This window comes from Camelus dromedarius, chromosome 2, assembly GCF_036321535.1.
Source record: "Camelus dromedarius isolate mCamDro1 chromosome 2, mCamDro1.pat, whole genome shotgun sequence".
Taxonomy (NCBI): domain Eukaryota; kingdom Metazoa; phylum Chordata; class Mammalia; order Artiodactyla; family Camelidae; genus Camelus; species Camelus dromedarius.
The window spans coordinates 32,053,931-32,080,781 of NC_087437.1; the positions used below are offsets into that span (position 1 = coordinate 32,053,931).

The 26,851-nt window shown below is 37.9% G+C and overlaps 1 protein-coding gene across 8 annotated transcripts in view; it reads right to left on the reverse strand.

Annotated features, from left to right (window-relative positions):
* Positions 1-26,851, reverse strand: part of VEPH1 (ventricular zone expressed PH domain containing 1) — a 241,986-nt gene that overhangs the window by 101,273 nt on the left and 113,862 nt on the right. The window lies entirely within an intron of this gene.

Genomic DNA, 26,851 nt, shown 5'->3' on the forward strand with positions numbered 1-26,851 from the left:
GTCTTACTGGATAGGCTCTTGTTATCTTTTCTCCCTGTCCTCTGGCTTCTTATCTGTAAAATGAGGGTGGGCCAAAAGCTAATCTAGAATGTACTTTAAAATTTTTTACATTTCTATTTGCTTATTATCTTTTTCTTTCTCCTAGATTGTAAGCTCTATGAGGGTAAGAATTTTTTTATTGTGGTACAGTTCAGTAGCATTCAAGTTCATTCACACTGCTGTACAATCATCACCACCATCCACTTCCAGAACATTTCATCTTCCCCAACTGAAACTCTATACCCATAGAACTAAAACTCTCCATTTCCCTCTCCTCCCAACTCCTGGGAACCACTATTCTGTTTTCTGATTCTATGAATCTGACTACATTAAGTGCTTCATGTAAGTGGAATCATACAATTTTTATCATTTTGTGTCTGGCTTATTTCACTATATCAGAATTTCATTCCTCTTTAAGGTTGAATATTCTCCATTGTACGCATATACCGCATTTTGTTTATCAATTCATCATTCATCTGTCAATGGACATTTGGGCTGTTTCCACCTTTTGGCTATTGTGAATAATGTTGCTATAAACATGGGTGTACAAATATCTCTTTTAGACTCTGATTTCAATTCTTTTGGATATGTCTCCAGAAGTGAGATTGTCGGTTCACAAAGTAATTCTGTGCTTAACTTTTTAAGGAACTGCCATACTAGAATTTAGTTTTTAGCTCTGAAATTCTATGATTCAATGAAGGACTGTAGAGGGTCATGAAGAAATGTGTCTATGATGACTGCCCAAAGCAGGGCTGGACATTTGCCCAAGGCTGCCAGGACTTGCTCCTAGCAGTTAGTATAGGACACGGCAGCAGGGCCTATTAGAGTAGATTTCCCTCTCCTGTTTGACACTAGCCAGACTAGACTTCAGAAGCACTGAAGCTATTTCTTCTATATCCCTTTTGATTCTCCTTTGGATGTATCTCAAAGACATGGAATTCAAAATACCGACCCTGAATAAATGAATAATACTGTCTTTTAACTGTATAAATTGCCTAAATTGGACAGAAATAAAGTAGGAAGAAATAAAACTGGTAATTGTCTGACTAGAACACTTTCAAAGTACTTTAAAAGTTATGTTTTTGAAATCAAACATAAATTACAATTTTGGGGAAAAAATGTAGAACGAACTCAGCACTTAAAAATATTCTTGTTTTTGCCTGAAAAAAAAAATGGAAGAAGACATCACAAGCCAGTGTGGACCACTTCTCAAACTTTAATTCCATATGATTTGTAAAATAGATTTTTATCTTAGACTGAAACTATACTGTGTCACTCTCCAATTGAAATTCAAAAATTTTGAACAGAATAACAATTATTTCATAACTCTGATGTAGGAAATAGAAGGAAAGATATTCCATGGTAAAAAAAAAAAAAGATTCTCAAAAGTGAAGATGAATATCTGAAATGACTATTTGAGATAATATTGAATTATTTCTCAATATCCAAAGACATTCCTTTAAACATCTTGTTATTTCCAGGGCTTGGTTCTGTACTAGGTACTCAGAAATGTGAGTTGTTGAACTCATGTGTGCTAAGAACTAAACTACCAAATTTCCCATTTGATGAAGAATCTAGGGCAGGAAGGTAATGGGAAAGAGAACTTTGTCTCATGTTTACTAAGATCTACTTATGACATCATTGGTTGAGAAATACATGGTCCTTTCTCAGCAGCTGGTTGGCTACTGGCCATTATCACATGCACATGGGTGCAACATCCCCACCCAGAGCAAAAGTACTATGTCTGTCTTCCAGTTTGTGGCAAAAATTCCAGTCAGTTATCAAACCAGCATGACAGATGCTTTTGTTTTGAATCATCAGAATGAAATAAAGTTCTTTTGTGCATGACTGTCTTAATAATGCAAATAAAATTCAGATAAGGGAAGGGAAATTTGGTAACTGTATATTCAGAAATATATAAACCATAGATATAACTGTATATTCAGAAATATACAAACCATAGTCTTATTTTGGAAAAAAAGTCAAAATTATGGATTAGTACATAAACACATATATTTATATAAATGCATGGGAGAAAGATCTGGCAAACTATATATCAACCATTGACAATAATTACTTCTGGTTGAGAAGTGGGATTAGGGGAGGGGAGCATGCACATTTTATTCCACATACTTCTGTATTATTTTAATTCTTTCCTTATGGGTTTATGTTCATGTATTAGCTATATAATTTAGAAAGAAAACAGTCATATACAATGAAAAAGTTGATATTGGTTAAAGCAGGTAATTTAAATGATGTCTCACTAAATTACCAAGCAATGAGGCTAATATTTCTAGTTTTAAATGTATTTTTCTCTTAAGCTTTGCCCCAACTCACTAGAGCCTCCACCTACCTGGCAGGGTGGCCATGAAGTGGTGGTGGGGTAGACATTAGACTGTTAGAGGAATACAAAGAGAAAGACTAAGGTAAGAAGGAATCCATCTTTTAACTGCTGAAATTGTATGATACAGCACAGCAACAGCCTTGCAAGCAAAGCTTTTGTCTTGAGGAAGGATTTTATACATTTCTTTATCTTCCTTTAATCTATCAACCCCTGAGCATGGAGAACTTCCATTACAGACCTGTGATGTGGAGAGGATGGCAGCTAGATCAGTTTTATGGTTGGAAGGGAGAATATAATATAGAAGAAGTAAAAGAAGACTTTTAAGTTCTAGCAGGGGAGATTATGAAGAGAAGACATCAGAAATGGGTTCTGCCTTCCCTATGTTTGGACTTCAGTTTGGGGAAGGGGCGTATATTAAATTAAGTATGGTAACATGGAGGGCAATGGTGACCTTTAGGAAGGTGATCCACTCCCAGGTGGCTCTCTGCACCAGTCCAGGGAAGCCAACTTAGTTAAAAGCATAGGTTGGAGGCAGGCAGAGAAGGTCTGAGATTCAGCTCTCATGGACCACCCCTGCCTCTATAATGGAGTGGATATGAGAAAGAAGAGGTTGAGGTTCTTGCTGGACAGCTTTTCAGAGAAATCACTGTAGTGGGGAGGAGTTCTGCCCAGTGTAGTGCAGAAAGCACTGTCCCAACCAGGCCTCGGAGCGGGCCACAGCATCAGTGGGTGCTGAGGTGCAGTCAGACTGCCAGGTAGAGCTATGGGCCTGCCCATGCACATAGTGCCTGGAAGATAAGTAACATCATCCTAGACTTTAGCTGAGAGGGTAATCAGCAAGCAAAGGACCTTATCCTTTACACAGGAAGACACTCCCATCCTCTAGGCACAAAGCTGTTCCACCATCACAAGGAAACAGGACCCACTTCCTCATGCTTCCAGAAGCCACCTTAGGGAGATAAGGATGGGGGGTGTAAGAGAAAGAATATTTATAACCAAATGAGAGGTTGTTTCCTAAATGTACAACTCAAGTGATCGGATGAGATGAAATTTAAACAAAGACTCAGTTAATTTCCCCCTTACTGACCAATGGTTAGTTGTCCATGAAAAGCTCTAGACAAATGATGGTGGATTTCCTCTACAAAGCTGAGTTGTAATGTGAAATGCTGCAATCTTACAATAAGTGAAAGTAGTGATAGAGAATAAAATTACACTGAACAAGAAGATCGGGTGGAGACAGAAATCTTGTCCTAACAGAAAGTAGAGAGTTTTATTAAGAGTCAAGCAGCAAAGGGTAGAGGGTGGGGAGTCAGCTGAGGAAGGGTACTGGGACACTTTGCACGTGAGGGCTGAAATCTAATCACATGCAGTGATCTGTAGTGTCTCTTTGTGTATATATACTTGCGAATTTCTTATGTGAAAACAGTTGAGAAATTGTATCGGCTTGCTGTTTTATGTTGCTCCTAAAGAACAGGGTAAGACTTGTCCATTAACTTTCACGTGATGGAGATTCTTGGATGCTCTTATAACCAATGTTTCTGCCCTGAGACAGGGACTGAAAAGCCCCTCCCCTTAGAAGCCATTCTCTGGCCAATTGCTCTGACCCCTCATCTAAAATCCAGTTCTGCTCCGCGATGGTGGTTAAAAGCCCAGACTCGAAGCTAGACTCTCCTCCTTACTAGCATTATGTCCTTGGGCAAGCTACATAACCTCTCTGTGGCTTACTTGTGAACAATAATAATAGCACCTATATCTAAGAGTTGTTTAGAGTGATCAACCATCTCTGTTTGCCTGGGACTGAGGTGGCTCCTCGGACTTAAAACTTTTGGTGCTAAAACTGGGAAAGACTTGCACAAACCAAGAGTTGGTCACCTTGGTTAACACGAGCACAAAAGAAATGAATTCATGCGAGGTTTTCAGACAGAAGTGTGCTTTACACAGAGCAAGTACTTACTTAGTAATGTGTCTTACCATTTTCATGATCACAATTACAACTATGACTATATGGAGAAAGAAATTGACCCTCAGCTAGGTGGTCTGCTGTAGTGCTGTTCTGATTAGAGAAAAGGAGATCCTAATGACCCCTGGAATCTCTAGGTCTCTTAGTGTCCTGAAATTTTCACCTAATTGCTTGTTTTAAAAAGAACTTATAGAGCTAATACTGAAGTGCAGGCTGAAATAAAATTCTATACAACTGAAATAAATTTCTCTGGAAACATGACAGAAGATCTAGCAAGAAAGAAGATCTCAAAGCAGTGCTGAAGTCATTCACTTCATCTCTGAAATCCTTCAAAATTCTAGGATATCATGAGTAGTGAGTAAGAGAGGCTTTTGATGCTGTTGCTATTTCAAGGCTCAGAAGCCAGAGACATGTATAGCAAGAATGCCACCAGGAAGCTCTCAGAAAAGGCTTGATACTTTGCTGTATTCAAAGCATCCCAAGTGAGAAGAAGACTTTCTTGCAGCAAAAAAAGGGAAAAACTAGCTAACGTTAATTGATTGGTTATTATATGTCGGGCTCCATTCTAAGAGCTTTATGGGTGTATTGCCCCTTCACGCTCACAACATCACATCCTGTGATGTACATACTTCCAGGGTAGAAGGAGAATCTGAAGCTCAAAGACATTAAGTAATTTACTATGTCTGATTTAAGCAGAAATTAATAATAGATGGAGTCAAAGAGGATTTCATTTATACGTAGGTATTTTAAGTTATGTAAATCCTATTATAAATTTTGTATCACTTTCATTTTTACAGTATTTAGAGACATGATGGTTTATTTGGTTTTGATTGCAGTTTTGATCTGTGTAGCACAATTGGATGAGTCGTGGCACATTTCCTTTCATGCCCAAACCTCTCTTGAAGGAAGCCTACGTGACTGACCCATGAAATTCCAACTCAAAGTACTACTGTTCCCCAGTGGGAACTCCTTTAACTGAAAGCATAGCAATCAGGGAAATAAGTCAAGGGGATAAACTGCCTCTATTGAGTTAGCCTTGGAAACCTGAACGTCTACAGTAAAAGTTAATGTCATAATCACAAAATCATTTTTCTATAAATCAGTGTTACATATGACAGAGGTCAACATATCTTTGAAAGCCTTCATTTTATCCATTGCTTGCTTTCAAGCTGTACTTGAATGTAATTTGTTTCATTCTTATGTGACCTAAAATCCAGTGATAAAATTGACACAATATTGTTAACTGACTATACTTCAATAAAAATATATTTTTAAAAAATCTGGTGATAATGACATCAATCGTCACAGTTAATATTAAACAGAATCAACTTTTTTTTTTTTTTACTGTTTCTGGTTAATTATTTTCTTATTGCTGCCCAGAGAAAAGAACAAGTTATATCATAAAACAGAGTAGTAATGTCATTTAGATTTCAGAAACTCAACTTTCTAGTTGTAAATTTGAAACAGCTGGTTAAATATTTTGTCCCACAGAGGAAGACAGAAAAATCTATTGAAGAACTAAAGTGAGGGTTAATAGTTGAATTATCCCTGCCTCAACTGGCTATTTCCCAGTGGTCCAGAGGGTAGCATGAATTATGGGGTGAGAAGACAATCACCATTCATTCAACTGAGGCTGTAGGAGTAGCCTCTTGCCTCCCCCACACCACCAAAAAAACCTCTGGCATTTCAAAAATGTGCCTTATGTGGGAAATCTGATGCCAGGTGCTTGTTAAAAAAATCATAAAGTCCCAGAGCTGGAAGGGCCTTTGAATGGTAGTTTCTCTCTTCTAAGACAGGATTGAAATGGAACCAGCTCAGAAAGCTATTCTTAAGGTTCAAAACACTTAAAAGCATGGCAAAATGCACAGTCCAATTTCCCCCTGCTGTGTATTTAGATTATAATGGCTCCATTTTGAAATTAAATAGTGTTTTTACATTGGCAGGGCCTCATTGCCATTTTTTCTACTTCACTGAGAGCCCTCTTATGAAGGAGAATCTGAGAATCCAAAAGTCTCGATGAGAGATATTTATGACCCAGAGCCAGCTTGAAAATGGTTGAAATATTTAAAACCCATCTATACTATGTGATAGCACCTTGTTCAAAGGAAATCTCCTAGCAGAAAACCATTGGTTTGGTGCCCCCAGGAGAGGACTTTCCACCTTCATAAATACCCAATCATTAGAGTAAACACATATTATCTGGTAATGTTCTGTATGAAAAAGTGCTGTAAGGAAACACTTCATTATTATCGAGTCCTGGGCTGGACTCCTGGACTGAGAGAAGTGGCAGGAAAAGAACAGAGGGGATAAACGATCAGGGGTCTTTCCTAGGATTTGGATGGCGAACAGGCAAGAAAGAGCTATAATACTAAGTTTCCATAAGCACTAATGAGGAGCCTGAAATGGCTGCGCTCCAGGTACGAATATCATGAAACCTGCCCTTGCCTACGCCAGCCCTAGCTGCCTATCAAGAGTAACAATTTCCCATGGCAGGCTTTGCTTGAGCCACTTACAGAACCAAGGGAGGCAGACCTGATGGTTAACCAGGAGCTCTGTCACCACTAATTCTACTGGGCTAGATGAAGTCTGGGTGGGATGAACAGAGATTAAGATAGGTGAACAGTAAGTCATGGGTCCTTACTTCCTCCCCACTGGTGGGACCCACTCCATCTCCTCATTGGAATGGGAGCTGTCTCTGAATCCTGCCTAACTGCTGCCTGTGCCCTCCCATCAGGAGAATGGCCCTGTTTGTGGGTCTCCCTGTGTCTACTTCAATGGTATATGCTGGAAACGTGCCCTTCAGCATTTACTTGCTGCCAAGAACTGTGTCTGTCCAAGAGCTCTGGTTGCCTTGCAGACTACATCCTTTTAGATATGACTTTAGGCTTTATCTGAGGGACCTCTGCTTATAGCCACACAGGCTTTCCTCTGCATGAGTCCACAGGGTGTTATTCACAGGCCACAGGGTAAATGATGCCTTTCTAGAGCTGGGCAATACAGAGGCTCTGCAATGCAACGCAAGTGAGGCACACTTCTCAGACAGTTTGATTCGGGATTGTACAGAAATCCCTGAAGGAAGCTGCTATTTTATTCTAGTTAGTTTCTTCTCATCTATCACTTCTGGCCCCATTCTCTGTGTTTATGATATTCCTTACTTTTCTCAGCCCCCTGCATGCCTTATGGCCAAGTCCCTGCTTTATGACTCAGCCAAACCTCATTTAGCTTACTAAGTCTAGCCCCAGGAATGAAAGACAAGGAGGGAGAGATATATTTGAGAAATTGCATGTAACTCCTGTTCCAACAGAAGACTGCAAATGGCCACAGGATACCTCTGACCACAGCCAATAGCCTTGCACAGCACAGTGAACTTGCACCCAAAGGGAATTGCACTTCTTGTAGTTCTTTCATGGTATATGTATGTTCAATGGTAATTAAACCACTGATCTAATTGATTATATGGTAACCAAACAAATAATAAAAGTAATAGAAATGTTTGTACTTTGCAGATTTGCATGAAAATAGTCTGTTCTTTAAGGACCGAAACTTCATCGACATTATTCTGGGAGCCTGAGAACATGCTGCCATAAGCACATCAGCTTTATTATCACAGGACAACATTAGCTCACCCAATAGCACAGCAGCCAGTGGTACAGGCTTTGTTGCTTTGTTGCTAGACAACCTGGCATCAAATATCAGGTCTACCATCTGCAAGTTATGTGATTTGGGGAAAATTTCATTTTCACTTCTGTATTTCACTTTCTGCATTTGTTACTTAGGAATAATACTTGCTCAGAGTAGAGTAAAGCATTTAAAATGGTACCTAGCACAGAGTGCTTGCTGCTACTAGTAGCAGCACAGAGAGATTAACCCAGAGCCATACTATAATGATGGAGTAGTTGCTGCTTATTAAGGACGGAGTTTGTCACAGAATGTGTAGTCATATTTAAAAAAAATTTTTAAACTGTAAAACACACAACGTAAAATTTACCATAATAACCATTTTAAAGAATCTAATTCAGTGGCATTAAATACATTTATAATGTGAAACCATCGCCTGTGTCTAGTTCCAGAACTTTTTCATTACTCCAAATGGAACCCCTGACCCACTAAGCCGTTACTTATCATTCCACTTCCCCTTAGCCCCTGACAACCACAAATCTGCATTTTGTTTCTGTGGATTTGCCTATTCTGGATATTTCATATTTTGTATCTTACTTCTTTCATTTAGCATGATGTTCATCCACGATGTAGCATGTATCTATTCCTTTTGAAGACTAAATATTCCACTGATGGATATGCTACATTTTGTTATCTATTCAATCACTGATGGACATTTTGATTGTGTCCAGCTTTGAGGTTTTGTGAACAGGGCTGCTGTGAACATTTACATAGTGTATGGATTTGTTGGAATGCTTATTTTAGTTCTTTTAGGTATACACCTGGGAATGGAATTGCTGGCTCTAAGGAAGGTAATTCTATGTTTAATTTCTTGAGGAGTGGTCGTATATTTTTAAACAACTATTTCTTTGCTCTTATAATATCCAAATTTAAAAACAAAACCATCATATTAATGGTGAAGGAGATGTACTTAAATAGTGACCTCTGGAGTCACTTTTCTGTCCCGATTGTGCAGACAGATGAGTAGTTGCCGTTACAAACAGTATTCACATTGGGGTCATTTCTGACTGGGTGACTGACTGCTCATAATTATAGAAAAAGGTTATTGTGGCAACATGTTCATATTTCTGGATTAATTTCAATATTATTTCTAATATTTCCAGCCAATACTCCCTCCAAAGTAAGAATAATGAAATATAAGTTAAGAAAAAAATTTTAATTTAACTTATCTTTAAGTGACTGTATTGATTTTTCATTATTTCTCCAGTGAATTTTTGGTAACCACTAGAAAGACTTTCTACAACAGTGACAAGTCTGACTCAGTTCTAGGAACAGGAATCTGAACACTTTGCCAATTACAAAATCTCCAGGGAAAATTCATTGGGAAGAACTCACCTGTTTCCTACTATGTACTATTTATGGTCGCCAAACACAAGTTAGATTTCCATACAGTAGTAAGAATACAAAGAAGTTAACAGTAAAATGATCAGAAACAAATCTGGGATATTTTCATAGGAGCTGGCACAAAGACATGAAAGTAATTTTGGAATTTATATGAATTTTGAAATATAAACATATATGGATGCGTGTGTGTGTGTGTGTATGTGTATATTTACATGATGCAAATGTAGTTGATTTCTGGCAATAATAGAGTCACTTTGTGGTCACACTGAGTCAGTGGAAGCCCATATGTCATAAATAAACATTTGGCTCCACCAAGCAGAGATATATCAAAAGTTATGCAGAGGCAAACAAGGCAGGCAAGCCCTGATCCCCTGCAGGTACCATTCCATGTGCTACCAATTACTTTACAATTCCGCAAAATGTATAACAACAACCAGACTTAGGACACAGGAAATTTTAGGAAATTTCATTATTGAGCTCCACTAAAATGGGTCTATTTACATGTTTTGCCCCGAGGGAAGGAGGACAAGCCTAAGATTATCTACATGTGAGACATCTACCTCATTCCTCTCTCCAGCTGGCAGTTCTGAACCAAGGCATTCTGGCCTCACTGCCACCTGACAGCCTCAATTAAAAACTCTTGAGAGTGGTATGTATTTATCAAGAGGTTTGATAACGTCAGATAGGTTGTTATAAGTTGTACGGGACCTCCATACAGTATATATCTACTGTCTTAAACTCTGAAGCTCTTGCAAGAAGTGGCCTTTAGCAACTCCTAACTGAGCCTGGTTTTCCTAGATGTCCACTAGGAATCTATTCCAAGTTGAGTTCATCATCATGTGTCTAACATGGGAAAATTAGGGAGCATCTTGTTTCATTTGTGAGGTTTCACTGAATAGAAAGCAACTAACTTTGGGAAGCCAGTTCTGAGATATATTATGAATATTTCAGAAAGTGAATTTTAGAACATAATTCTAGACTTAAAGGAAACTCAAGACTACAGGCTACAAGTATAACTGAAAGCCTCCAAGGAAGGTATTTTCTATGAACTGTACTCCTAGAGCATAAATTCTGAAAGATGTTACAGATTACCTGCCACTGGTGCAGTTGCTGTAACAATTGTGAATAGCTGGTAAGCTTAAAGAAGGTTGATGTCACTTGATACCCTGCACCAAGGAGACATCTAATACCATCATCATCAACAAATACTTTGGGGATTTATCAAGTATGGAGCATTGAGCTGTGTATTGAAGCTATAAAAACAAGACTCTTGCTGACAGTCTTACAACTTAAAAAGAGATATTAGGAATATACAAATATTAAAAAATAGCAATCCAAGGTAAACTGCAAGATAGTAGTATATGCAGTCACTGAGGACAGAGGAAGTAGTACTTATTCTAGACTTGATGGATGGCAGGCTTAGAGAAATGGAGCAGAGGGCACCTAGAGGAGCAGCGATGCAGGCAAAGGCATGGAGTGGGGATGGAGATGGTATATCCAAAAGGGCAGTGTGGGATAGAAACAGTGACAAGGCCAAGAATCCAGGGTGGAGCCATGACTCTGCCACCCACTGGCCAAATTACATTGGACAGGCTATTTGACTTTGTCTTTTCTCATCCACAGAATGAGGATAACAATCACTAGACTATAGGCTTTTCATCAGGATTAAATAAAAACAATCTATGCAGTTATTCTTTTATCTAGTAAATACTCACTAATCAACATAAAGATATTTAGTAAAGTTAACTATTCTTACTCATAATGAGTCAACCCATTTGGAAAGAGCAAGTCCATGTGGGAAATCATTGGAGCCTGAAACTAGTGGGATAAGTCACATCAAATACAAATAGCATAGGTAAACAACAAGGACCTACTGCATAGCACAGGGAACTATATTCAGTATTTTGTAATAACTATAATGGAAAAGAATATGAAAAAGAATAATATATATAGGTATAAGAGAATCATTTTGCTCTACACCTGAAACTAACATAAACACTATAAATCAACTATATGTCAAAAAAAATACAAATAGCAGGCACTATCAATTTATAGTTAAATACTAACTGATACATAGACAAACCAATTGTAGAAATCAAATGGTGATCTATTCCTATTATTTATAATCTGTGTATTGCTTTGTTCAATAATTTACAATAATTCCCTATTTTCTTGTTTGTTTTTAAGAGGGTAGGGGTTAGCCAGGAAGAAGATAGTCAAAATAGAAGCTGTAAAAATAAAATAAAATAAAAAACCCAGACATACCAAGGTTAGATTGGGCTAATAGAGCTCCTTATAAAGATTCAAGAGACCACATTCACAAAAAGCAATTCAAAACATACCCAGTGAACTTACAGGAAACCATGTGACTATATTGTGCTCTAAGAATAAAATGGTAATAAAGAGTGTAACAAAAGGTAGTTGAGTTAATTTTATTTCCTTATTAAGTTTGCAACTCCTCCTTTCTGCTTGAACCGTCTGCACTTGGCTCAGAATGAGATGGCCAAAGCTCTTCTTGCAGGTCTGACATGGCGAATGCCCACTTTTTTACCTCTCTCTGATCTTCCTGAGTCAGCCTTTCCCCAAGTACAACTACCACTTGACATAAATCCAAGGGTAAAAACAGCAGGTTGTCTGCCCACATCCTGATGGTCCTGGGGATGTGGTGCTTTAGGTATCCACATTAATGTAAAATCCAGTAGGTGTGAACCAGAGGCCACCACAAGCCGACAGCACCTAGTGGGCAGTGATGGCAGAGCTAAAACTCCATCACCAGGAAGGTTCACAGTTCCCATATCCAGGCCTTTCCTAACACACGTGGGATAGAGGGGCTGCTGAATTTGATTTGATTTTAATTTTACCTTCTGCCAAAACCGGAGATCAGTGGCCAGCCCCCTCTCCTTATCACCTTCATCAATATTACGATGCTTTTGCTCAGTGAAATGCTCTCTGAGAAGCTGCTGGGGAAAAGTCTGTGCATCTGGCATCTCCGGGTGTTTTTTCTTTGACATTCTCAAAGAAAGCAGACCAAACTAAAGAATGAAAGGAATGTACATGGGAGAAGGAAATGCAGATACAATATGCTGAGACAGGAGATGAGAACATCAAAGAGAGGGAGAAGATAGGAAGATTTATTATAAGAAAAGGAAGTCAGGTCAAAGGAAACAGTAATGTGGTGGTGGTAATAATAACCCATGAAGTCCAATGCTTTTCCCTCTGAACAGAGCAAACAGGACCTGAATATAACTAGTGTCTGCTTTCGGGACAAAAGAAAACAGCATAAAAAGGGTCTGTCTCAAAAAACAAACAAAAAAACACCTCAGTCAACTTAGCATATTATTTTTTTCTCATCAATTCTCCAAATACTCTGCTCCGAAGGGGATGGGAGTTACTAGCTCAGAGTTAGCAAAGCTTATTATATATGACCCCAGTGACCCTTGAAGTTTGCATCTGTCACAACAGAACACACGGCTTCCTAACACAGTGCCTTAGTCTGCCAGACTCATGCAGGGCTGTGGAGTGAGACATCTGAATAGCCCATCTGGCACCATAGCTATCAGTGTCCCTCTTTTTGAGCTTCCTTCTGCAGACAGAGACCCAGACATGCAAATCAGCACCCAGAAGCCTCCTTTCTGCCTTTCTTGTCTTCTGACTTTCTGCTCCTTCCTTCCTCACATGATGGAACCTCATCAATGGGTACTAGGAAGGACTCTGCAAATAAGAGCATATGGTTCCCTTAGGTCTTAGAAAGAAGCCTGGAGGGAAAGCCTTCAAAATGGCTTAATAGCACTAAAAGAACTAGCAGTTAAACTGTTAATTCTTGTTGGGACTATTCTTCTCATTCCAAAAGCCCTTTGAATCCCCAAACGTTTACGGTTGGAGTCAAGACCTCCATCTCTACATGCAATTACTTTGAGTTTTACAAATAAGCCAAGTGTGGCAGGTCAGGCAGTGACTACATCAGGTTGGGCCCAACTTTCCTGAGAAGCAGTCTGCTGCCTCCAACACTAACTAGATCACTAGAACTCAGCAGAACTGTACAAAACCCCTCTCATGTGGTGCCTCCCTTGGACCACAGATGATATTATCCAGGCACTGTTTACTGCCAAGTGTGTATCTCCTTTACTCTGCCAAACATTTTGTTGACATCCTTTGTTCGCGGTCTTCTCCATTTTCATAAGTTTATACTTTTAAATTCTTTTATTATCATTTAAATGGCATTTTAGTGGTAGTGGAGAAAAACATATGTACTACCCACCATGCTTACTAGAAGCCTTGTGTGTGTAAGGGGTAGGGGATGGGTCAGAAACCCTTAAATCCCATCCAACATAAAACTCCAGATGAATGTGACAGCCAGTAAAAGCTGACTATCTAGGACAAGGCTCGATAAACTACAGCTGTGGGCCAAGTCTGACTTACTGCCTGTTAGTGAAAATAAAGTTTTATTGTAACACAGTCATGCCAAACCATTTATGTATTATCTATGGATGGTTGTACACCACAATGACAGGGTTGAGTAGTTGCAATAGAGATCTCATGGCCTGTCTCTGTTCAGAAATATTTACTACCTAGCCTTTTACAGAAAAAGTTTGCCAACTTCTGATCTAGAATGCAAGCTGTTGACAATGATTAACATTGTAAGACTTGATGTAAATATTTTTCTATATTTCAAGCTTGTTTGGAGAATGTTAACTTTTTTTGAATTATTACATTTAGCCTTAGCCATGGCCAGGAAAGAAATGTATCCTATTAAGGTATAGCAAAAGAATATCCTTTTAAGGAAAAGTGTTGATCTAGATTCAGTATCTTGTATCCAACATAGCTGTGAGAGAAATGTTACTCATAGAGGGAAATCTGACAACTCTTTACATTTTAAATTAATGTTTGTTGACTAGCAGGTTTTGTTGTTTCTAGTGCTCCAACAAAAATATTCCATTTAGAAGGTTATCCTGCTTAAATTTCATAGCACAAGGTCCTTATAATTACATGTTGCTGGCTTAGATTTTTTAAATTGTACTCTTAAACTAGTCCACATTTTTCAAATCCAAGTTTTCACCATCTGATTGAAAAGTGAAGCATCTTTGAAAAATATCCCTTCCCTAAGAGGTCAAAATATTTTCCAACATAGAAAAAGTCCGGGAAGAAACATTTCTAACAGTGGTAAAATGGAAAGATTTAGGGTGATTTTCTTTAATTCTTTCTCTGTTTTCCAAGTTTTTACAGTGAACATTATACTTTCACAACTGTTAAAAATTAACTTCACTGGGAATTTTTTCCACTAGGAAATGGATTAGAATTTGGTTGTGCTGTTGGTTGATAAATTCAAGTAAGCTATCAGCTGTCACAAAATTATCACAGTGGGATAGCATTCTGGCAGATAAGTGATGAGTTAAGTTTGTTTTATACATAAAACAATTTTAGGCAATCACAGTCTCAGAGGTGCAAAATACTCAGAAACCAGGAATTGTGTCTGAAAACCACTGACTATAAATAAATTGGCAGTTAGTTTTCTCCAGCTCACATGTCCCATTTATAGTTTGAAGAGTAAGGTCATTCTCCCCACAAGTGACACAGCCTGTGGGACTGTTCTGGGGAGGAGGAGTCTTCGCCTCATCCACCACTCAGCCGATGCCTTTCTGAGACACGGGCAGTGGAGGTTGTGGGGAGTTACACTGTGTACCCACCCCCCAACTCCTTTTTTTTCCTATGGGTAAAAATCCATACATAATTAACATCCATGACAGCTGGAGACTGCAATGTGAATACCGATTGAATTTTGAGTTAAAAATACTAAAAGCTTTTAGGAGTAATGATTTTTGGATGATTATCTCATTAAATTCTCAAATATGTAATGAACTGGCCATTATTGTGGAAGAGAGACTCCTGGCCCCCAGCCTGGCCGCGCAAGCCCTTGCTTCTAACCACTCCACCCCTCTGCCTGATTCCTGCTCTTCTCTTCTGTATGAATAACTATAATGAAGCTCATTTATTTAAACAGAACTAACAGTTATCAATTTCCACTAATTCAGTATTTTCTTCAATGTATCAAATGTTTTGAAAAACACCATGCAGATATTGTCAGCAAATGATTAACCATTTTGCCTCTTTTTAAATGCTGAGTTCGAGATATAATTTCTTTATTTGTGGCAATCTCTGTGGATTCTCAACCTTTTATGTTGCATAACAACACAATGAACTTCTCTTTCCTCAGTGTAATAAAGGCTGTCAACCTAACCATAAGTGAAAAGTCACATGCAATGTGAAAGTCCATCTGACAAAAAGATCGAAATTCAGCTGCACATTAATGCTAGGTCAGTTTCTGGGCAAGCCTGCTCCTTACTCTTCTTTTGTTGCTTCATTTGTTTGTTCATTTGTTCATTCATTCATTCATTCAACTCTGTGTGCTGAGCACCTGCTCTGTGCCTGGAACTGTGCTAGGCATGAAGGATAGAGAGAGTCCAGAGCTGAAGAGATGCCACAAGATACTGATTCAGGCTCCCGGTGTTGCCTGCTTTTCATCTTAGTTGCTGTGGTTAGGATACTCCACTTCAGCTCTGTCTCTGGGACTTCAAACCCTGACACCCTCAGCACGTGTCTCACAAGGTGTATGATGTTAGATAACTGTGTTATTGAAGCCAGACCCCTAAAAGCCAAGCTATTGGAAACCTAAAAAATGGCACCTTGGGTCCTACTCCAGGGCCTGCGGAATCTCTTCTGGCTTCAAGCGCTAATCCTGTCCCACCCTGGGCCTGTTCTCACCACAGGCTGAGAAGACCATAGCTGGTGATCCAGACTTTTGCTGGCCCAGCTGGGAACCTCACACAAGGGTAGAGAAAGGCTCTAGGAGTTTCCTTTCCAGGGCACAAAGAAGCATTTTGGGAAGGTCATTTAACTGATGAAGGCAGTGACCCGTGAAGTGGGAAGTTCTACGCTGGCTGCAAGGGCTAACTCTGGCTGGAAGCATTGCTGCAATGGATATCTCTCCCTGGTCAGCTGCCCACCAAACATGTCAACCTTGCCCGGCCTCCTGGGCTGGTGCTGTCAAGCCATGGGCCCTGCACTGGGTGAGCATGCGTTACAAGGTAAATGAGGGCTCCAGCTGCTCTTGGGATACTGGTCCATTCACTGGGCACACCCCACTTTCACCCTTGCTCTTTTAAGTTCTTACATCTCCAGACCCTCAACTGCCTGGGGCCGTTGGGCCCCTCTGTGGGAAAGAGACAAAGGGTGGGAATACAAAGGAGTGTACTGCTAATACAAATTACTTAAGGTTACCCCCCCACCTCTGCAAGAAGGTGGTGATGTTGGTGGTATAGACTTCAGATTGAAAAGAGAAGGGGTATTCTTCTCAGACCCTTTGATTTATTGTACCTAACCCCCATCGTTACCTTATCATAGGGGTGGTTCCAAGACCAACCTTGCCTAACATGTTTGAGTGGAGTGGTCAATCCATATCTCTCTGTATAAAGCTTGCCTACAACCAGCTGATTGAATGATTCCATGTCAAGTTATGTTTTTGTTGTTGTTGTTTGTTTGCTTGCTTTTTTTTTTTTTAACTGTAACTGAGATGGGAGAAAAAGAGTGTGATCAAAACTAGGAAAAGATTTTTTTCTTCAAAAGTCAGTAAGGTCATCATTTCAGCAATCTGGCTCCATTTCTTTTCCTAATATCAACAAAGCAACATCATAGCTTGATGAGATTTCTATTATGAGTAAAACACTTCATATGGGTCAGAAAAGTTTCCCAAACCATATCTTGATGGATAAAGCAAAAATGAATTTGAAACACATGGATTACATTTTCTTAAAATGTGCATGAGTTTGGGAGTTAACAATAACAATGTTTGACTAAAAGCATTTGGAATTTCTTAAGCTCCAAGAGTTTGAAAAACCAGTTTCTAAGCTGAACTTAGATGGGTACCATTACCCATCAGGGCACTGTAATTTACATTAAAGGTATTCACAGGTAACACTTTAACAAACCAAGGATGGCAACATGCTATCATTTTATTCTTTGCTTTGGAAATTGCTTCCTGTTTTAGTGCTTTAAATTCTCAAATAAACACCTTAATTTATATACTTACTGAATCACTTTAAGAAGACAGAATAATTCCTCTTGCTGTTGCATATAAATTAAAAAATCCACAATAATCCAGGAGATGCAAATTTAAACATGACAAAACTTCTGGAAACATTAACAAACATCTTAAGTATTCAATGTACATCTGAAACTGGAATTATGAAGAGACTATATAATATCAATATTGTAAGAATATAGAGGATGTCTGTGTTTGTCTTGATATTGTAGATTTCATTATTTATAAGAGTTCAAAGGCTTTGGTAAAAAACAATCAATCAAACAAACATAAAACCCTCGGGTATAACTGTGTTTTAAGTACTGGTGTGACTGTAAAATAAAAATTCAGCAAAAGACATGATAGGGGATATGGGAATAGTCTTAACTATCTACATTTACTGGAAAAGTTAGTGTTTATTTAAGTATTTTCAAGGTTCTTTTTAAAAGGACTTAGAAAAAATGATGTAGATTTAGTAGAGAAAGTTGGTCCAAAGTATAGTGACCATCAGTTCCTATTAAAAGGAATGAATGCCAATTGGATTAATCTGTAAATATCAGCGATAGGTGAATTCACATACAGATACTTGTCTCAGTCCATATGTCAATGTTTTGGGTTTAGGAAAGCATACATTGCCTCCAGTACATTTTTGCTTAATTTTAAATCTACGTATATTTTAAGGGAAATGTAATCAATGTGTTTCTAATTCATTTACAGAACTTGATTAAGCATAACGGAAGACCTCTGATACCCAAGGTATTCTGAAGTTATTAAAACTATCTTCTATGAGGAACTAAATGCCATGTTCATCAAAAGTCAGAAGGTCACACCGTACAAATTCAAACATATAACAAGGAGTAGAGTTTCCTGGCTTCCAAGCCTATTCATCCTTTCTAAAACTTACAGCCTGTGAGAAGAATCAAAGGACAACTGGAACCACAGGTTCAATGCCATAAACAGTCCAGATGACTGAGCCCCATATCCCTGAGTGTCCTTGAGGAGAAAACTCATGTTCTCAATTAAGAGGTAAGCATTAAAGCTCTAATTAAAAAAAAATACACTCACTCCAATGTTCATAGCAGCACTATTTACAATAGCCAAGACATGGAAACAACCAAAATGTCCATTGACAGATGACTGGATAAAGAAGTTGTTCCATATATACAATGGAATACTACTCAGCCATAAAAAAGAATAAAATAATGCTATTTGCAGCAACATGGATGGACTTGGAAATCATCATACTAAGTGAAGTCAGCCAGAAAGAGAAAGAAAATTACCATATGACATTCCTTATATATGGAATCTAAAAAAATGACACAAATGAGCTTATTTATAAAACAGAAACAGACTCACAGAGATAGAAAACAAATTTATGGTTACCAGGGGGGATGGGGTGGGAAGGGATAAATTGGGAGTTCAAGATTTGCATATATTAACTACTATATTTAAATTGGTAAGTTTCTTCTGTATAGCACAGGGAACTATATTCAATATCTTGTAGTAACCTATAATGAAAAAGAATATGAATATGAAAAGGAATAGATGTATGTACATGTATGACTGAAACATTATGCTGTAAACCAGAAATTGACACAGCACTATAAACTGACTATACTTCAATTAAAAAGAAAAAAGAGAAAAAAAAAAAGAGGTAAGCATTAAATGAAGAGTAATTAATTAAATCACTATAAGGAAGAAAGCTATTTTCTCTACTACTAGGACCCACTGGAATTTTTCATTTCTACAATAGTAGTGCTTCTCAAACTTTAATGTGCATATGAATTACACAAGAGATCTTGTTAAATTGTAAATGCTGATTCAGTTGGTCGAGGATGGGCCTGAGAATCTGAATTTTAACAAGTCCCCAGGTGATGTCAATGTTGCTGGTCCACAGACCACACTTAGAGAAGAAAGGCTCTCTTGCAGGGTTTCTGAGCCACTACTGATATTTTGGGTTGGACTATTCATTGTTTTAGTTGGGGGCTGTCCTGTTCATTGCAGGATGCTTAGCAGCATTCCTGGCCTCTACCCACTAGAAGACAGTGGCACTCCCATCCCCTCCCCAGGCTGTGACAATCAAAAATGCCTTCACACCTTATCAAACGTCCCCAACCTGGCAACAAAACTGCCTCCAGTTGAGAACTACTGCTCTATTGTTATGTTTAGTGGTTAAATGTTTGTTGCATAATGTAAATACCTTTGTTGGTGAGCACAGCCTTATCAATCAAATAAATAAACAACTTTCCATTTCTTCCCCCCTGAGTAATGATCATACTTTTATTTATGGATATTTTAGATTTTTCTTTACTTTATTTTATTTTATTTTTTAGGACACTTTAGAGTTTTAACTGATTTTATTTCCCTCCTTACTATGGCCACTAGAATGCTCAGAAGTAAATTTGTAAACCACATTTAGCAATTGTGAAAATTTCCAGGGATATATTTCTGAAAAATAACTTAATTATTGGATTTATTTTATTTCTCTATGTTTGTTTTGTTCCCCTCACATTGAGCAAACTATCTCTTTTTATTTTATTATATATTTTTGAAGGCTCCTTTATATACAATTTGAAATAAGATTGGTTTCTTTTAAGTAAGGTAAACCAAACAATTTGGATAGAAATAAACCAGCTAGGACAGGCACAATGCAGAAATTTGCTGATCATGATTGCTTATTTGCTGTTTGATAGATATTAATAAATCTGGGCAGATAGTCAGACAAGCCTCAAAAGTATTGAACAATCTCACCTATCTTCTTCCAACAAACTATTGTAAATTGACAGATACAGATATCTGGACAAAGGACAGAAAATTAGTATAAAAGAAAAGCATTTTTTTAACTTTACATCAGAAATATAAAATTAACAATAAAGTTGAGGCTGATTAAAAACTTGGGCAAATAACGAATGTTTTATATTTTGCCAGCTCTGACTAAAGACACAGAATTATTTAGAGCATAAAGGACTTTTAAAAAACAACCTTAAAAATGATGCAGCTGAGTGCTTTTCAAGTTTCTTTAAGCTGTGGAATTCCTGGTTTAAACACCTTTCAGGAAGGCCAGTATGTAACTTCAGCTACATCAGAGCTGCTTTGTTTGCAGGGAAAGAAGAAAAGAGGGGGACCTGGGGCCCTCTGAAAAGGGGGCCCTGATGGTCTTTAGGGAGCACATGTTGAAAACCCATGACCTGTGATATATTCTTGGGATTAGGGTGAGGAACTGGTGACACAGGAGATGAAGCAACCTGTTTGAGGAATTGGAGCTGCCAATTCCAAGAGCAGAGTTGGGACAACAGGAAAGTCTACAGACTCTGGTTAGACAGAATTCTGGGGAGTCTGGAGTTATCACCCGGGTCCAAGTTACCAGCATCTCTCTTTATTACTGAAGGCAGTTACAAAATTGTTGTTATAAAATTGCTATAGAATTTCAAACCTGAAGAAATGTATACTTTAAAATGTGCACATTTCTTCTCTCCTCTCCTTTTTTCCTCCACTCTCATCTCCAATCTGAATCTTCAGAGAAAACGAGTGGTGATAGTGTGATGTGCGATCTTCTAGAACTATCCTACTCCATATATATACACACACATATAATGTAAATCCTCTTCTTTGTCCTGGTTCTTCTTAGCCAGCTCTGTTTCTACTTCTATCATAGCACTTCACACTTTCCAACACCCCACCTACTTTATTTATCACTTCTATTATTTATTGTATGTCTTTTCCTACTAGAACAGTCTCTGTAAAGACAAGGATATTTGCCTGTTTTGTTCACTGATGTTTCTCAGTTCCTAGAATGATGCTGGCATGTGGTAGGCATTTAGAAATATTTGTAGAATTAGTGGATCCATGAAGGATGAATAGTCAGGATTAATAGGCAGAGCACAGAGAATTTTTAGTTAAGTAAAAACTATTCTGTATATAATACTACAATGTAGATACATCCAAACAATGGACTATTATTCAGTGCTAAAAAGAAATGAGCTATCAAGCCAGGAAAAGACACAAGGGAAGCTTAAATGCATATTACTAAGTGAAAGAAGCCAATCTGAAAAGGCTACTTAGAAGTTAGGGAGTTTGATGTGAGAAACAGAATCATACTCAGAGTTCCTGCAATGGCGTTACATCTCCTACATGTGTGGCTTATTTTAATAATGACATAATATTTTAATGGCTGTTGGACAACTGATGTGAACATTTCATCCAAAAAACAATTATTTTCCATAAAATGATTTATTTTTAAAAATCCACTGAATCTTTCATTTAAGAAAAGAAAAAAATTACTTTTTATAATTTCTTACTGATCTCTAATAAGGACATGGCAAAAATGTTAACAGAGGAAACTCAGGGACTTGGTGTCGTTGGCTCTTTTTCACTGACCCTAAGAGGGCCTGCCAACTTGTGACATGAGGCTCTGTCTGCTTTAGACAGTCTCATCTGCTCTTTGTAAACATGCACCTCTATGGAAATGGACAGTAACATGAAGAAATTTCTGCCAAACTATCAAATACCTGAACTCCTGACTGTCTACTCTACGATTGCCTATGTTTTTGGAAAAACATTTAAAAATTCTCCATTATCTGAAGTTTGATGGTTATTGTGGAGCAAATAAGAAGTTATCTCCACCCCTCCCTTCCTCCGCCATATCAAAACTCTTTAACCAGCCATATAATCTCTTTTCAGTTTCCCAGCTACCAGCTCTTCATCACCAACAGAGCTCAGAAATACAGATTTGCTAGGTTTTAAAATGAGATTTGATGATATCCAGGGACCATTTTGTTTCCCTACAGGGCATATACTGCCAGTTGCATAATGAAAGTGAATAAAAAAAATAACATTCACTTTCCTGAAATTTGGTTTGTGGAAAATTAGATGGGAATGTACTCTTCTGCTGGGGACCATCAGTGGCTCAGGACCATTTCATTCAGCACTGTATGCTTTGGAATAAAGATAGTCCCCAAACAACAATAATAGATGATTGATAATAATCTCCAAGTATGAGCTTCCTTAAAAAGGATTAAAATACTCACTACAGATATAAGAGCATAATGCCATATAACCTATTTTACAAATAATACATTTAGAAGAACATATTTAAGAATACGAAATAAGCCATAGCCGACTACTTCTGGTCCTAAGCTACCTCCTCCTTTTCTTTCTCCTCTTTCTTTTAATGTGGCTACTTTAAGGGTGAGACATACTGAAATGCACATCTATGCATTTTTTGCTCAATTTAAGTACTTACTTTTGCTTATGTTTATTTATTAGCAGAGTCCCTTTTAATCTGACACATGCCCATGGTGGACACTGTATTAGAGGAACTAATCATTTCAAGGGTTCAGTTGACTCATTTCATTTGCAGGCAGATAAGGTCTCTTGAATTTCTATACAAAATGGCCTGAGTGTACATGTGCTTACCAATTTGACTTTGCATTGTTTCCTAGCTGGATGAATATACACCTCACCCATGGATAAATATCACGTAAACCAAGATGCAGATAAGCAGCACACCCCTTTGTCCAGTAGCATTGTTAGGGCATTTTTTGTTAGTCATTTATTTGACTATTCAAAGAAAATTAAAAAAAAAATTAAGAAAGAAGAACTTTTGAAAATATAATTAATGAGAAATTAAGTTTCATTTAAGTTATCTGATGTTTTCCAGTGGAACTTTGCAACAAGTTAAATTGTGGATTTAAGTGCGTAACATCCCTACCAGTGATGTCGTACCTGCCTGGACCTTGCGGCTACATTTGGCTGGGGACGAACAAGGGCAGTGATCTGATGTTAACTCAGTAGAGGAGTTCAGAGGGGGTCTCTTCTAAAGGATTTGTAGATCTTCCTTTAGCCATGTTTTTGAATGTTTCTCATGGGCCATTGCAGATGCCAGGAGCCAGGAGATGTGTGTCAGGAGAAAGTGGAAGTGAGAACTCAACCACCACTATATCTGTCTTTTGATTAAAATCTACTTTTTGGAGAAATGGAAACTGGTGAGGAGGTAATCAAAGATGAATTCCAAAGCACCAAGAAAAATTCTCTAGAAATTTTTTTCCCTAAAGAGCATTCTTCAAATAGGGGCCCAATGGCCTCAATGAAATGAGGCTCCAGGGAATTTGTAACATGTTCCTATTTATTGTTTTTCCCTCTCAAATTCAATGGAAAAAATTTAGGACTCTGCCTGCAAATCTTACAACTGTCCCTGTGGATAAATGATCCTAACTATGAGATTAAACCAATCTATTTTCTGTAATTCAACTGTGAAAATAGCACCTGCTTCTTGATATTTACAATGAGTTTTATTTTATTTCTGTATATTCTTTTATCTGTTCAAGTCAATAAAATCAACTCATGTGGGTCTATTAGAGAATGGACTACATTACCAGCTTTAAAATTAGCTTTCTGCAAGTCAGCCCTGCTGATATGTTCTACAGATGGGCTGTATTTTCGCCCAATCAGGAAATACTTCAAAGTGAGCCAAGGCAGCATTGATGGGTTCTTGTAAGCTTTTATATCATCCTTTATAGAACTCCAGTGATGGGCCAGATTTTCAAGGATTTATTTCAATATCATGTGTGTTTTTTTAAACCTCTAAATCATTTTTGTTCATATAAATGAATACCAGTGATTCCGATTTTTCAAATTCCCCTTGGCAAATGAACTAAATTCCTTCAGCCTCGTATATAAATAAAATGAGGCAGTGATATTAGACTATCATTCTGCATACAAATACATAACTTTCAGCGGCTGGCAAACCTGCAGCCATGCCAGAGGCCTAGGAAGCCCAGGAGAGAATTACTGACTTGGGAATAACAGGCTCTTTCACACCCAAAATGAACTGCTGACCCAGCTTCAATGAGACCTGGGGTTTGACAGTTTTTCCAGACATGATGATAGATTTGTGCTGATCTGTTTATACCCCATTACCTCTCCCCACTGTGATCAATATCACACAATAATAAGACGGCTGACTGGGGATAAGAATGCTACTGGTGATGACCCTGATTCACCACATGCTGAATTCTGCTGTACAATGACTAGTGAGGCTCCTGTTCTTTCAACATATTTTATTACTAAAGTATTAGGTTGAACCATATGAAAGTGGTGTTTTTATCACTCAAAGTAAGAAAGTCAAACAGCAGTTTTTTCATATGATTCAAACAAATACAAAAAGAACTTTCTTAAAGGATTGTTTTGTCTTGTCCTTTTAGCATGGGCTTTGTAACATCAGTCTAAAATCATTCTTAATACTTTATTGCTGTTCTTGTTCTTATTTCCTGCTGGCTTTTTTTGTCTTTTTAACTTCAATGTTGTGGAAGTGGTTTTTATGCTTCTTCTCTTTGTTTCTTGATTACTTTGCATAATTTAGCCAGAAAGACCAAATATGCCTCTTTTATACCAACAACACGTTAAACAGAACACAAATTCTAAGCCTCAATCTTTCTTCAATACATTTTTAAGGAAAGAAACACAACGTTGTTAAGCCAAGTGATCTCATGACAACAAGCAAAATTGTGTTGGCCAGATGACTGCTGGCATTTTGCTGAGTGGTTTACACAATCTCTGAAATAATAACAACGTGTCCCCTGCAGTCAGCATGAGTCCCTTCTTGGTGGATGTACTTACAGTGAGTCATATAAGTCTTCAAACCCTCACACGTATCTCGGTGCAAAGAATTTCCCAGGAACTTCCAGGAAATTACAAAAGTATGAATTAATCCAAAATGTCAACTTAAAAGAATATACATTCTCAGTTCAAGGTCATTCTTGGTAGGACACACCAAAAGAAAAATGTGTTTGTTTGTTTTTTTTTTAAGTAAAGATGATGGATTCATTCAATATTTTGGAATAAAAACTGAAGTCACCTAGTTAACTCTGTAACTCCCAAAATAATTCAAGGCAATTAGAAATATGTTTTGGACAACTATATGCTTAAAGTAACTCTGCCAGGCTTCACAGTTTCACAAGATTAAAACTCACCATATAACACATCTTTAATGCTTTAAACCAAACTTCAAAAAAAAGAAACTATTCTAGTAGATGAAAATGTGTCTAATTTTGTATTTGCTACAGACTTCTTCTATCAAACTGGGAATTCAATTAACCTCTCCTATGTTAAATTCTCCAACATGTGCATTAAATACCTGGATTATTAGTGAAAGGAGCAACTGTAAAGAGTTTGTGTTGAGTTTTATTGATTTTAGCAGTTCTTAAGTCCTGGTATACTTAATTATAAACTTATTTTGAATATGAGCAATATCACTTTCATTGTTACCATTTTAAAAAAGAAGGCTAATCAATAAATTAATGTAAACACCTTTGAAAATGTCAGATTCTATACAGACATGCTAAATAACAATTTGGTCATTACCAAATGCTTGAACCACCACCACCCCCTCTTTGGCAATGAGAATGCATTCTTGCCTCTGATTTGGAACAGGAGAAGGGAATAGAAAGTAGAGCACGGAAGAACCCTCGTAGCACCTGAACGTGAAGGGGGATGACAGTCAGTGGGTGGGCAGATACGAATTAGATTCGATAACCTTCAGCTGTGTTTCTTTTCGGACAATGAGCCGTCTGGCTCTTTCTATGAGGCTGTAGCCTGTGAAAAGATGTCATGTCCTATGAGTAGGCAAGGACCCTCATCTAAATCTCAAGGGAAAAACAAGGCTGCTGCTTAAGAGAGATCGTAGGGAAGATCTAATGAGCCCAGCGGTGCCTTCTGCCATCCAAACCCGTACAACCCACTACCAGAAGGGTAAGCTTGCCCTGGGTGCTCTGCTGTTTTATTACCTGTGTCTCAAGCCCATCAACTTTTCCAGGGCCAGGACTTAAGGGAGCATCGGAAAATTTAGTAGTCAAGATAAATAATATTTTTAAAAATCAAAATTAATACAAAAGTCCATGATAAACAAAATATCAAATTTGTAAATGAAGACATGATCAATATTACTACTTAAGCCTTTTGCCTCAACTCCAACATGACTTGGCAAGAAATTGCTACTAATTCTGATTTTACTTAAAATTTTACTGAGCTTTTTGGGCACAATTTAAAATTGTGCACCTCAGGGAAGTTCCAGCCCTGACTATCTTTTCTTAATTTGTCCTTCGTTTTCTGACCAGCTCATACTCTCACTGGCTCCCGACCTACATCACCTCCTGACTATGGTTTCAATCTTTTCTTTCTATAGTCTAATAACCTCCAAGAGGTCAGGGCCTGTGTTTGTTTGGTTCATAGCTGAATCCCACACAAAGCTGAACCTTTAACACAGTGTCTGGTGCACAGTAGCTGCTTCGCAAGCGTTTGTTGAACGAACAGAAGGAAAATCTCTTGAAGTTCAATGATGCCTATAGCTTCCTTGCATGATTATGTGGGTAGAAAATGCCTCTGGCTGCACACCTATCCCAGAGCCTGTTTTGGG